Below are 15,075 nucleotides of genomic sequence, written 5' to 3'. Positions count from 1 at the left end.
ACAATAATTGTGGTTGATGATAACTGTTTACATAATGGTGGTGATGATAATGATGGTGGTGATGATGTTGACAATGACATTGAGGATGATTGTGATGGTGTTGATGATAACTGTATACATAATGGTGGTGATGATAATGATGGTGGTGATGATGTTGACAATGACATTGATGAAGATTGTGATGGTGTAGATGATAACTGTTTACATAATGGTGGTGATGATAACTGTTTACATAATGGTGTTGATGATAATGATGGCGGTGATGATGTTGACAATAACATTGATGATGATTGTCATGGTGGTGATGATAACTGTTTACATAATAGTGGTGATGGTGATGATAATGATGGCGGTGATGATGTTGACAATAACATTGATGATGATTGTGATGGTGTTGATGATAACTGTATACATAATAGTGGTGATGGTGATGATAATGATGGTGGTGATGATGTTGACAATGACATTGATGATGATTATCATGATGGTGATGATGATAACTGTATACATAAGTGGTGGTGATGATAATGATGGTGTGTGATGATGTTGACAATGACATTGATGATGATTGTATACATGTGGTGATGGTGATGATAATGATGATAACTGTGATACATAATAGTGGTGATGGTAATGTATAATGATGGTGGTGATGATGTTGACAATGACATTGGTGATGATTGATGATTATTGATAATGGTGTCATGATGGTGATGATAACTGTTATACATAATGGTGGTGATGATGATAATGATGGCGGTGATGATGTTGACAATAACATTGATGATGATTGTAATGGTGTTGATGATAACTGTATACATAATAGTGGTGATGGTGATGATAATGATGGTGGTGATGATGTTGACAATAACATTGATGATGATTGTCATGGTGTTGATAATGGTAACTGTATACATAATAGTGGTGATGGTGATGATAATGATGGTGGTGATGATGTTGACAATAACATTGATGATGATTGTCATGGTGGTGATGATAACTGTATACATAATAGTGGTGATGGTGATGATAATGATGGTGGTGATGATGTTGACAATAACATTGATGATGATTGTAATGGTGTTGATGATGATAACTGTATACATAATAGTGGTGATGGTGATGATAATGATGGTGGTGATGATGTTGACAATGACATTGAGGATGATTGTAATGGTGTTGATGATAACTGTATACATAATAATAGTGATGATAATGATGGTGACAATGATGATAATGATGGCGGTGATGATGTTGACAATAACATTGAGGACATTGTGATGGTGGTGATGATTGTAATGGTGGTGATGTTGATGATGATAACAATGACATTACATAATAGTGGTGATGGTGATGATAATGATGTGATGATAATGTGATGATGTTGACAATAATGACATTGATGATGATTGTAATGGTGTTGATGATGATAACTGTATACATAATAGTGGTGATGGTGATGATGATGATGGCGGTGATGATGTTGACAATAACATTGATGATGATTGTACATAATGGTGATTGATGATAATAACGGTGATGTATACAATAATAGTGGTGATGGTGATGATAATGATGGCGGTGATGATGATAATTGTGGTGAACAACATTTGATGATGATTATCATGATGGTGATGATAACTGTATACATAATAGTGGTGATGGTGATGATAATGATGGCGGTGATGATGTTGACAATAACATTGATGATGATTGTAATGGTGTTGATGATAACTGTATACATAATAGTGGTGATGGTGATGATAATGATGGTGGTGATGATGTTGACATTAACATTGATGATGATTGTAATGGTGTTGATAATGGTAACTGTATACATAATAGTGGTGATGGTGATGGTAATGATGGTGATGATGATGTTTTAAAAAATAACGTTGATGAAGATTGTGATGGTTGTTGTAGTGATGATGATGATGATGATGAACATGATAACAATCATGAGGAGGAGGAAGATAGCGACAATGATGATCGTGAAGAAGAGGAGAACAAGGATGATGATGATGATGATGATGATGATGATGATGGCGATGATGATGATGATGCCACTGCTGTCGATACGGAGGGATCATGGACAAACAATTATGGCAAATTCTATGTTGGAATGTATGGTGTTATTTCAAGTAATTGCCCACAAAGGACTGGTTGCATGAGACCGTCCCATATTTATCATCCATAACATGGTACTCACCCAGATATAAACCCATGGGGCTACTTAATGAAATTGATTGGAAGTACGGCTACTGTCATAACAAGTTGACTTGCCGCGTCTACAGGACATTTATGAATAATGCAGTCCAATAAAGTAAATGCTTGAATATGAATGCCACACAACTGGATTATTGTGCTAGTGGCCACAAACCCGACCAGCAGGGGGTATGCGGAAGGCGAGAGAGATGACGCTGAGTCACTGCTACTGGATTAGGTCCTTATGCTACTGTCACGAAGACTTATCCTGAATAGACTGCACAGAAGCAGGAACATGTTTACCCATGTTCGTAGTAATTAATCAGAGAGTACAGTTCATTTGAATACCATGCCTCTAGATGTTCGGTATTTGCAAGATTTTTTATCAAGCAAGTTATCATTTGCAATAAATCAAGGAAAACAGTGTTTAATGCATCAGGAGTAATGCCACCTTCCTCCCTAACAGTTTGAATCTAGGTATTAGAGTGGGAAGACATGAGGTATGATTAGCAAGATACTATTACTTGCACAACTGATTATGGATAGTTGACAATGATGAAAACCTTTGTTGAAAGTCTATAGATTTTACACTGTGATGATGTCCACAATATGTTATTCATGACGATGATGTAATAGTCAGTTTTAGAAGATGCCATCTGCAGTCGCTCAAGAAGTTGTTTGTGGAATAGAAAACATTTTTATAATCAGTTATTACATTAAGAAACACTCTTGACTGAAGCCACCTGTATCTTACTTCATGATACGGTTTCATGTGTTTAGCAGAAGAGACAAAATCAACAAAGTCAAACTTATTCTTAAATTAGATCAATAATGATCAAAAGTATTATTATGCCCATTTTACCAGGCCAAATTATACTATTTGGCGCATTTTGGATTGAGAAAAACAGTTAAATGAATCATGAAATACTGTAACACAAACCTAAAATGTCCACTATGGGTTGTGGCCAAACAAAGTCTCTCATAAAGTCTTGAGTAGTATAAAGTCACATGCATGCACATTAGCGTGCTCTCACACACTTTTACCACCGCCTCCGTGGTGTAGTGGTTAGAGCGTCCGCCCGGAGAGCGGAAGGTCGTGGGTTCGATCCCCGACCGCGTCATACCAAAAGACGTTAAAATATGGTACTTGTTGGTCCCTGCCTGGCGTTCGGCATTAATGGGTACAAGGACTGGTCGGCTCGGAGTCAGTATAATGTGTCTGAGTGGGGTATTCATGCTTCACTGCGGCATGGTATCTCAGTGGGCTAGCACTATAAAACCAGCTTAAGTCTGGGCTAGTACAAGCAGCCGCACATACACATACACACGCATGCACGTCGTCATATGAGCGCAATATTCTCAAGCACGACGATAAACCCAATTTCACCTCACCTCACACACGTTTACACACATTGCCCTAGGAGTTGAATAATCAATGTTAACTCAATGTTAAACCCTACTTCACATCACCATGTCTCAGCAGGGGTGGTGGGGTAGCCCAGTGGTTAAAGCGTTCGCTTGGCATTCCAAAGACTGGGTTCGATTCCCTACATGGGTACAATGTGTGAAGCCCATTTTCTGGTGTCCACCGCCATTGTATTGCTGGAATATTGCTAAAAAGCAGCACAAAACAAAACTCTCACGCACGCGCGCACACGCCTCGCGCCGCGCCGCACGCGCTCCGCACGCTCACTCACTCCTCCTCCGCTCACTCCACTCACTCACTCACTCACTCACTCACTCACTCACTCACTCACTCACTCACTCACTCACTCACTCACTCACTCACTCACCATCTGTTATACAAACCCTGAAGTGAAAATGTCAAACAAACCCCAAGCAAATACTTTAGCAAGTCTACACTTCTACAGCTTCAGATAATGAAAAGGCCGTCTGCACTCATTCATATGTATTTTAAAAGACCGTTTAACAAAGCAAATCTTACAAATATTTTTATCTTACAGATAGAATGTTAGTCTGCCCAAGGGCCTCCTTCCGCAAGTCTTCATGCTGTAACTTTTGCAATTTTTCTTTAAATGTGTGTTATACAATAGTCTTAGCGCTAAAATCACTTTGTGGAATGGTTCTCAGATCCCTGTGCTGCAAGTCCATTGGTTCCATTTTCAAACATTATGATCCTTTGTCAACACAAATACTTTAGAAGTTCAACCAAAGTGGTATATTCGACCAACACCTTCAGTTGCGTTCCAAAATAGACCAGAGTACCTCATAGGACAGAAGTAATGATACCAGAGACATAACAGGCCTCATCACTTCCATCACCGGCACAAATGGTCCTTTACTCTGCACCACTCCGTACCTCCACAACAATATCACAGTTGTCACGGACTGGGTAACGCGGAGACCTGTGAGGATACAGGTTCCAGGGGAAGCCCTTGAGGGTTTGTGCAAGTAGATTAAAACATTGTTAAGGGATTACAGAGGTCTCTTAACATCTATCAGAGTGTTTATGTGATTCACAGTATGAGTTGACGGAGTGCTGTAGCATCCCCGTGAAAACTGCCACCATGTAGGTGTGGTGTAAGGGTGTCATCTGAAAGGCTAGATGTCTGGAAGCTCTGTACATACATAATATATGCATAATGAAGTTAACATAGAGGCTCTAAGGCTGACCTTGAAAATATATTGGTTTGTTCATGCCATTCAAGATAACGTTCAAACAGATAGGTTATTTTGTTTTAATTTTTCCAGATCAGATTTTACTAATAAAAACAAATTGGTAGTGTTCCATAATGCAATCATACGCAGGTTGTGGCTGACATATGTTGAAGACTAAATCAAATCTCAAAATTTATTATATAAAAGTGGGATATATTTTGTTGGGTCTATTCATCCAGTCTACTATTGTTTTTAATTTGAAAACATTGTCTTAAGTTTATTTTGTATTCACCTAGTCTAGGATTTTTTAAAACTATGAAAACATTGTCTAAATTTATATTACCAGGTAACCTTATTAAAAATATAATTTAGGATTTTTTTGTTGATAGTTCAAGATTGTTACAAAAAAACGTTTTTTTAGTTTTGGCCTAAACCTGCTCTGATACTCATGTGGGGCATTTGTGGCAACTTTGGGATATGTTTTTCATTCATTCTTACTTAGTTAATCTGATTGTGAGGATGGCAGGGATCAATACTGTTTTACTGTTACTGTATTTATTTAATAGAAATGCTAGAAAGGTTTGTTTGGGAAGATGTTAGTGTTGTAGAGTTTTGTTTTTTTAACGTTATTATTTAGTTACTAACACAAGATGGTTTTCTGTACGTTACATGTATATGTTATACTCTGCATGCTTAGACCAACACACAAACTTAATGAATACTGTCAGTGTTAGCTTTTTGTTGTCACTGCATCATTAATAGTGGTAAGATGACTTTGTACAGGTGTGCATGTAGTACAACATAGCCTCCTGTACAGCTACAATCAGTGTTAGGTTAAAGGAGGTAAGATGACTTTGTACAGGTGTGTATGTAGTCCAACACAGCCTCCTATACAGCTACAATCAGTGTTAGGTTGATGGTGGTAAGATGACTTTGTACAGGTGTGTATGTAGTACAACACAGCTAACTGTACAGCTACAATCAGTGTTATGTTGATGGTGGTAAGATGACTTTGTACAGGTGTGTATGTAGTACAACACAGCTAACTGTACAGCTACAATCAGTGTTAGGTTGATGGTGGTAAGATGACTTTGTACAGGTGTGTATGTAGTACAACACAGCCTCCTGTACAGATACAATCAGTGTTAGGTTAAAGGAGGTAAGATGACTTTGTACAGGTGTGTATGTAGTCCAACACAACAACCTGTACAGCTACCATCAGTGTTAGGTTGATGGTGGTAAGATGACTTTGTACAGGTGTGTATGTAGTACAACACAGCCTCCTGTACAGCTACAATCAGTGTTAGGTTGATGGTGGTAAGATGACTTTGTACAGGTGTGTATGTAGTACAACACAGCCTCCTGTACAGCTACAATCAGTGTTAGGTTGATGGTGGTAAGATGACTTTGTACAGGTGTGTATGTAGTACAACACAGCCTCCTGTACAGCTACAATCAGTGTTATGTTGATGGTGGTAAGATGACTTTGTACAGGTGTGTATGTAGTACAACACAGCCTCCTGTACAGCTACAATCAGTGTTATGTTGATGGTGGTAAGATGACTTTGTACAGGTGTGTATGTAGTACAACACAGCCTCCTGTACAGCTACAATCAGTGTTATGTTGATGGTGGTAAGATGACTTTGTACAGGTGTGTATGTAGTACAACACAGCCTCCTCTACAGCTACAATCAGTGTTATGTTGATGGTGGTAAGATGACTTTGTACAGGTGTGTATGTAGTACAACACAGCTAACTGTACAGCTACAATCAGTGTTAGGTTAAAGGAGGTAAGATGACTTTGTACAGGTGTGTATGTAGTACAACACAGCCTCTTCTACAGCTACAATCAGTGTTATGTTGATGGTGGTAAGATGACTTTGTACAGGTGTGTATGGAGTACAGCACAGCTAACTGTACAGCTACAATCAGTGTTAGGTTGATGGTGGTAAGATGACTTTGTACAGGTGTGTATGTAGTACAACACAGCCTCCTGTACAGCTACAATCAGTGTTATGTTGATGGTGGTAAGATGACTTTGTACAGGTGTGTATGTAGTACAACACAGCCTCCTCTACAGCTACAATCAGTGTTATGTTGATGGTGGTAAGGTGACTTTGTACAGGTGTGTATGTAGTACAACACAGCTAACTGTACAGCTACAATCAGTGTTAGGTTAAAGGAGGTAAGATGACTTTGTACAGGTGTGTATGTAGTACAACACAGCCTCTTCTACAGCTACAATCAGTGTTATGTTGATGGTGGTAAGATGACTTTGTACAGGTGTGTATGGAGTACAGCACAGCTAACTGTACAGCTACAATCAGTGTTAGGTTGATGGTGGTAAGATGACTTTGTACAGGTGTGAATGTAGTACAGTGTGTACAGGGGCATGGTGTAGCCTGGTGGTTAAAGTGTTCACTCGTCTCACCAAAGACCCGGGTTCGATTCCCCATATGCGTACAATGTGTGAAGCCCATTTCTGGAGTCCCCCGCTGAGATATTGAATACATGACACGTTTTTTGTAACAACTTCTTTTTTATCCATAAAATGTGTCGTGTATTCATTTTGTCCATCTTCTAAATGCCTTTCAAAACTTTTGCCGTGATATTGCTGGAATATTGCTAAAAGCAGTGGAAAACTCACTCACTCACTCACAATGTGTATAATTGGTGTTAGTTTAATACTGCAGCAATCATATCACTATACCTCCTCTACTAATGAAATATTTATGTATAGTAATGGCTCAACACCGATCATATTAAAGTGAGAATACACAATATTTATAACAATAATAAAAGGTTATAATGAGAATACTGACACCAATGAAATGATAACACTTGATAGTAATTCCTTATAAGGAGCTGAGCTATTCCTTACCACCCCTTATATGGAATGTAATCAATTCCTATTTAGAGAGTAAATGTTTCTGATAATAGAGAGTGTCATCATCCTGTCTGGGACAACAGGTGGATGCGGAAAGTTCATGCTAGAAACACGAGTTCTATGAAATGAGAATTTTCCCGATATTTACTGAGCAGCTTGGATGAGTCTTCAGCAGTCGTAACACAGATGGGTACAGTTCTAGATGTAGACATCCAACTTCTAGGCTTATTCACGGCAGTTAAACTTCTTAGAAAGAAACAGGAGATGGAAGAGAACTAAAACTTAAAAGACATATATGACAGAGGCAGTGACATGACACAGTGTGTGTTGAGAGTTTCAGGGCCAGCTGTGATCTATGTCCTGTTGTAATTACATTAGAAACCATGTTTGCAGCTTGTCTGTGGCCTGTGAGGTATGATAATGGTGGGAAGTTGCTGACACGGTGTCTTGTGTTCCGGGCTTTGTTATTGCATCATGCAGTGTGTACAGTCAGATGAAACACTGGTTTTGCTGTGTCAAAACATTTCTCTCATTAGCTGGTACCAGGAAACCTAAAGAGACTCAATTAATTTTTTGGTGCTGTGTTTTGTATGTGTGAGATTAAATTAAGTTTTTAGGCTAACAAGAGAACTTCACTTTACTATTCTGGCATTTGGCAGTTCTATTCTCTTTGGGCATTTTACAGAAGCTGAGCAGTAAGTAAACTTCTATAGACATTACAACAGACTCGTAGCTGTGCATCTATTCTACTGTAGACTTTACAACAGACTCGTAGCTGTGCATCTATTCTACTGTAGACATTACAACAGACACCCAGCTGTGCATCTATTCCACTGTAGACTTTACAACAGACTCGTAGCTGTGCATCTATTCTACTGTAGACATTACAACAGACACCCAGCTGTGCATCTATTCCACTGTAGACATTACAACAGACACCCAGCTGTGCATCTATTCCACTGTAGACATTACAAGAGACTCCTAGCTGTGCATCTATTCCACTGTAGACATTACAACAGACTCGTAGCTGTGCATCTATTCCACTGTAGACATTACAACAGACACCCAGCTGTGCATCTATTCCACTGTAGACTTTACAACAGACTCGTAGCTGTGCATCTATTCCACTGTAGACATTACAACAGACTCCTAGCTGTGCATCTATTCCACTGTAGACATAACAACAGACTAAAGTAGCTGTGCATCTATTCCACTGTAGACATTACAACAGACTCGTAGCTGTGCATCTATTCCACTGTAGACATAACAACAGACTCGTAGCTGTGCATCTATTCCACTGTAGACATTACAACAGACTCTCAGTAGCTGTGCATCTATTCCACTGTAGACATTACAACAGACTCGTAGCTGTGCATCTATTCCACTGTAGACATTACAACAGACTCGTAGCTGTGCATCTATTCCACTGTAGACATAACAACAGACTCAGCTGTGCATCTATTCCACTGTAGACATTACAACAGACTCATAGCTGTGCATCTATTCCACTGTAGACATTACAACAGACTCGTAGCTGTGCATCTATTCCACTGTAGACATTACAACAGACTTCGTAGCTGTGCATCTATTCCACTGTAGACATTACAACAGACTCCTAGCTGTGCATCTATTCCACTGTAGACATTACAACAGACTCGTAGCTGTGCATCTATTCCACTGTAGACATTACAACAGACTCGTAGCTGTGCATCTATTCCACTGTAGACATTACAACAGACTCGTAGCTGTGCATCTATTCCACTGTAGACATTACAACAGACTCGTAGCTGTGCATCTATTCCACTGTAGACATTACAACAGACTCGTAGCTGTGCATCTATTCCACTGTAGACATTACAACAGACTTGTTGCTGTGCATCTATTCCACTGTAGACATTACAACAGTGCATACTGGACGAGGTTTAGACTAAGGCTTAGTCTCTGAATATAGTTAATTTTGATAGTAACAAACAAGCCCATTTATATTGAAAAGAAGCCCTAGGGAGACCAGAGATTCAGAACCTGAACCTGAGGAAATCTAGACTTGCTTTATTTAGGGCTTAAGCACTGCAGAGAGGGCATGGCAGTAGGGAAATTAATGTGGTTCAGGGACTGTGAGACAGGCTAGACAAGGTTGTGAGATGTCTGGTAGCAATACTGGAGGTGGTTGTGAGATGTCTTGTAGTGGATACTGGATGTGGTTGTGAGATGTCTGGTAGCAATACTGGAGGTGGTTGTGAGATGCCTTGTAGTGGATACTGGATGTGGTTGTGAGATGTCTGGTAGCAATACTGGACGTGGTTGTGAGATGTCTGGTAGCAATACCGACGTGGTTGTGAGATGTCTGGTAGCAATACTGGATGTGGTTGTGAGATGGTTGTGAGATGTCTGGTAGCAATACTGGAGGTGGTTGTGAGATGTCTGGTAGCAATACTGGAGGTGGTTGTGAGATGTCTGGTAGCAATACTGGACGTGGTTGTGAGATGTCTGGTAGCAATACTGGAGGTGGTTGTGAGATGTCTGTAGCAATACTGGACATGGTTGTGGTTGTTGAGATGTCTGGTAGCAATACTGGAGGTGGTTGTGAGATGTCTGGTAGCAATACTGGAGGTGGTTGTGAGATGTCTGGTAGCAATACTGGATGTGGTTGTGAGATGGTTGTGAGATGTCTGGTAGCAATACTGGACAGGTGGTTGTGAGATAGTACTGGAGGTGTAGATGCCCAGCAAACCGATACTGGAGGTGGTGGTGAGAGGTGGTTGTGAGATGTCTGAGATGCCCAGCACCAATACTGAAGGAGAGATGGTGGAGGTGTTGTGAGATGTCTGGTAGTAGGTCTGGTACGGCAATACTGGAGGTGGTTGTGAGATGTCTGATAGCAATACTGGAGGTGGTTGTGAGATGTCTGGTAGCAATACTGGACGTGGTTGTGAGATGTAGCAATACTGGGCGTGGTTGTGAGATGTCTGGTAGCAATACTGGAGGTGGTTGTGAGATGTCTGGTAGCAATACTGGAGGTGGTTGTGAGATGTCTGGTAGCAATACTGGAGGTGGTTGTGAGAGATAGCAATCTGGTAGTGGATGGTTGTGAGATGGTTGTGAGATGTCTGGTAGCAATACTGGAGGTGGTTGTGAGATGTCTGGTAGCAATACTGGACGTGGTTGTGAGATGTCTGGTAGCAATACTGGAGGTGGTTGTGAGATGTCTGGTAGCAATACTGGATTTGGTTGTGAGATGGGTAGCAATACTGGATGTCTGGTGCAATACTTGTAGAGATGTCTGGTAGCAATACTGGGCATGGTTGTGAGATGGTTGTGAGATGTCTGGTAGCAATACTGGAGGTGGTTGTGAGATGTCTGGTAGCAATAATACTGATACTGGATGGTTGTGAGATGTCTGGTAGCAATACTGGAGGTGGTTGTGAGATGTCTGTAGCAATACCGGAGGTGGTCGGTGAGATGTCCAGTAGCAATACTGGAGGTGGTTGTGAGATGCCCAGTACCAATACTGAAGGTCTGGTAAATGCCAATACTGAGATGGTTGTGAGATGTCAGTACCAATACTGGAGGTGGTTGTGAGATGTCCAGTAGCAATACTGAAGATGGTTGTGAGATGTCTGGTACCAATACTGGAGGTGGTTGTGAGATGCCCAGTACCAATACTGGAGGTGTGGTGAGATGCCCAGTACCAATACTGAGGTGGTGGTGAGATGCCCAGTACCAATACTGAAGATGGTTGTGAGATGTCTGGTACCAATACTGGACGTGGTTGTGAGATGGTTTTGCAATTGTGGACATGGTTGTGAAGATGGTTTTGAGATGTCTAGATGGTTGTGAGATGTCTGGTAGCAATACTGGAGGTGGTTGTGAGATGTCTAGTGAGATGCAGTAATACTGGTGGTGGTGGTGTGAGATGGTTGTGAGATGTCTGGTACCAATACTGGAGATGGTTGTGAGATGTCTGGTACCAATACTGGAGGTGGTGGTGAGATGCCCAGTACCGATACTGGAGGTGGTGGTGAGATGCCCAGTACCAATACTGGAGGTGGTGGTGAGATGCCCAGTACCAATACTGGAGGTGGTGGTGAGATGCCCAGTACCAATACTGAAGATAGTTGTGAGATGTCTGGTACCAATACTGGAGGTGGTGGTGAGATGCCCAGTACCAATACTGGAGGTGGTGGTGAGATGCCTGGTACCAATACTGGAGGTGGTGGTGAGATGCCCAGTACCAATACTGGAGGTGGTGGTGAGATGCCCAGTACCAATACTGGAGGTGGTGGTGAGATGCCCAGTACCAATACTGGAGGTGGTGGTGAGATGCCCAGTACCAATACTGAAGATAGTTGTGAGATGTCTGGTACCAATACTGGAGGTGGTGGTGAGATGCCCAGTACCGATACTGGAGGTGGTGGTTGTGAGATGCCCAGTACCAATACTGGAGGTGGTGGTGAGATGCCCAGTACCAATAATACTGAGAGTGGTTGTGAGATGTCTGCTTGGTACCAATACTGGAGGTGGTGGTGAGATGCCCAGTACCAATACTGGAAGATGGTTGTGAGATGCCCAGTACCAATACTGGAGGTGGTGGTGAGATGCCCAGTACCAATACTAGAGGTGTGTGAGATGCCCAGCACCAATACTGAAGGTGGTTGTGAGATGCCCCCCGCACCAATACTGGAGGTGGTTGTGAGATGCCCAGTGCAACTCCTGTGTGAGCAATGTGCCAGCACAGATGTCTGTACCCACTACAATACTGGAGGTGGTGGTGAGATGTCTGGGTACCAATACTGGAGAGGTGGTTGTGAGATGTGGAGGTGGTGGTATCTGCCAGTGTACCAATACTGGAGGTGGTCATGTACTGGAGGTGGTGAGTGAGATGTATCATGTGTAATGTCTCACTGGAACTAGAGGTGGTGAATTTGCACAGATGTCTGCCCACTCCTTCCTCTATCTCTCAGTGTCAATTTCATGTCTGTATCATGTTGAATTTGACACTTGCCATTTCTCGTTAATGTCAGCTACTTACATCAAGACACCAATATATGTAGCTTCAGTGGACAATGTGGCAGAGTTTTGTCTTTGTCTGCCATGGAAGAAACTTTGTAATTGATGCCCATTTGAAGAAATGTCTGGCTGGCATTGTCAGCATGTCAGATTTTAATCAAACAAAGGAGAGGAATGATATTTAAACTGCAAAGAAATGAGACTTGTATGTTTTCTGAGAGAGTCTTCTCCAGAGTTCTAAGTTTGGTACTTGTAAAAGTTGATTTGTGAAAGTAAACTGAGTTATTGATGTTCTTAGACTGGAACCCTCTAGAAGGTTCTGAATGTTGTAAGCTGCAGTTGTATTGATGAAGACTGTTATATTTGGTTTTATTACTTTTTGTGTCAGTATGCTCCAGACGTCTCACCTCGATCTACCTGGTCATCTTTGCAAGCATCAGGAAGAATCCAATTGAAACTGAAATCTCTTGTTCTATTAGTATGTGGGACTGACAGGGAATACAACAACATTGCTGCAGTCATGAACCTCACATAAATGTTGCTGATTGTCGGCTTATAAAACAACAATATTGTCACAGTCAAGAACCAGAAATAAATGTTGCTGATTGTCAAGCTGTAAAATGACAGCATTGCCACAGTCATGAACTTCATATAAATGTTGCTGATTGTCAGCCTGTAAAACAACAATATTGTCACAGTCAAGAACCAGAAATAAATGTTGCTGATTGTCAAGCTGTAAAATGACAGCATTGCCACAGTCATGAACTTCATATAAATATTGCTGATTGTCAGCCTGTAAAACAACAATATTGTCACAGTCAAGAACCAGAAATAAATGTTACAGATTGTCAAGCTGTAAAATGACAGCTTTGCCAGTCATGAACCCCATATAAATGTTGCTGACTGTCAGCTTGTAAAACAACAATATTGTCACATTCAAGAACCAGAAATAAATGTTGCTGATTGTCAACCTGTAAAGCAAAAACACACCCGCAGTCATGAACCCGATATAAATGTTGAACTATATTGTTCACAATTTGACAGTCATCAACCCGATATAAATACTGTTGATTGTCAACTTGTAAAGCAACTATTCTCTTTTTCCATCCATATATAAATCTTTTGAGATAGTGGCAATATTGACACAGGCCTAGAGTACATATCATCAGCCATATAAATATTGCTGATTCTCAACTTGTAAAGAATTCTCTTCTTTCCATATTATAAATAAATCTACAGCGGTAGGCCACAGGCTAGAATTGTATATCACAGCCATCTCACAGCAATACTTCAGCAATACTATAATGATCTACAGCAATACTTCAGCAATATTATAATGATCTACAGCAATACTTCAACAATACTATAATGATCTACAAGCAATACTTCAGCAATATTATAATGATCTACAGCAATACTTCAGCAATATTATAATGATCTACAGCAATACTTCAGCAATATTATAATGATCTACAGCAATACTTCAGCAATATTATCATGATCTACAGCAATACTTCAGCAATATTATAATGATCTACAAGAATACTTCAGCAATATTATAATGATCTACAAGAATACTTCAGCAATATTATAATGATCTACAGCAATACTTCAGCAATATTATAATGATCTGCAGCAATACTTCAGCAATATTATAATGATCTACATCAATACTTCAGCAATACTATAATGATCTGCAGCAATACTTCAGCAATATTATAATGATCTACAGCAATACTTCAGCAATATTATAATGATCTACAGCAATACTTCAACAATATTATAATGATCTACAGCAATACTTCAGCAATATCACAGAGGTCTACAACAATATTTTCAGAAATATCACAGGAAACATGCTTATTCAGCTCTAGTTTTTGTCTGGCTAACTAAAAGGGAGGTCCACCCAACTGAATCTAGCGTCAAGTCCAGTGGATAGTTCTACATGTACTTTGTTAAACTCAATTTAATGTCAATTTTCTGAGTTTTTCAATCTTTTAACCGTCATTATATCTAACTCAAGAAGGCAGCTGCAATACCTGGTAGAACTGCTCCTTGAGAGACACAAGCGATGTTCCATCTCTCTGTACACTCTCTTTCTGCTTCTCTGTGCTGCTCCAAAGTCTATCTGGGAAATTACATAGCACTGCTCATGGTCAGGAAGGATGGCACCAATGGTATCTTATCGTCGTCCAAGTTCGTAATCTCGTTGTTGTAGAGGGTGTGCATCGATGTTGACTCCTCCCTCGCTCTCTTCCTCACGTTGCTGTCAAACCGGACCTTCTGGCTATCCTCTGGCGGATGATTATGCTCCGTCGCATTCCTCAAAACATTTCCGACTGTTGTGACTCTGCCT

The sequence above is a fragment of the Haliotis rubra genome, unplaced genomic scaffold (genome assembly GCF_003918875.1).
Source record: "Haliotis rubra isolate DU_JTF1 unplaced genomic scaffold, ASM391887v1 Scf481, whole genome shotgun sequence".
Taxonomy (NCBI): Eukaryota; Metazoa; Mollusca; class Gastropoda; order Lepetellida; family Haliotidae; genus Haliotis; species Haliotis rubra.
Note: the sequence above shows the minus strand (reverse complement) of the source record.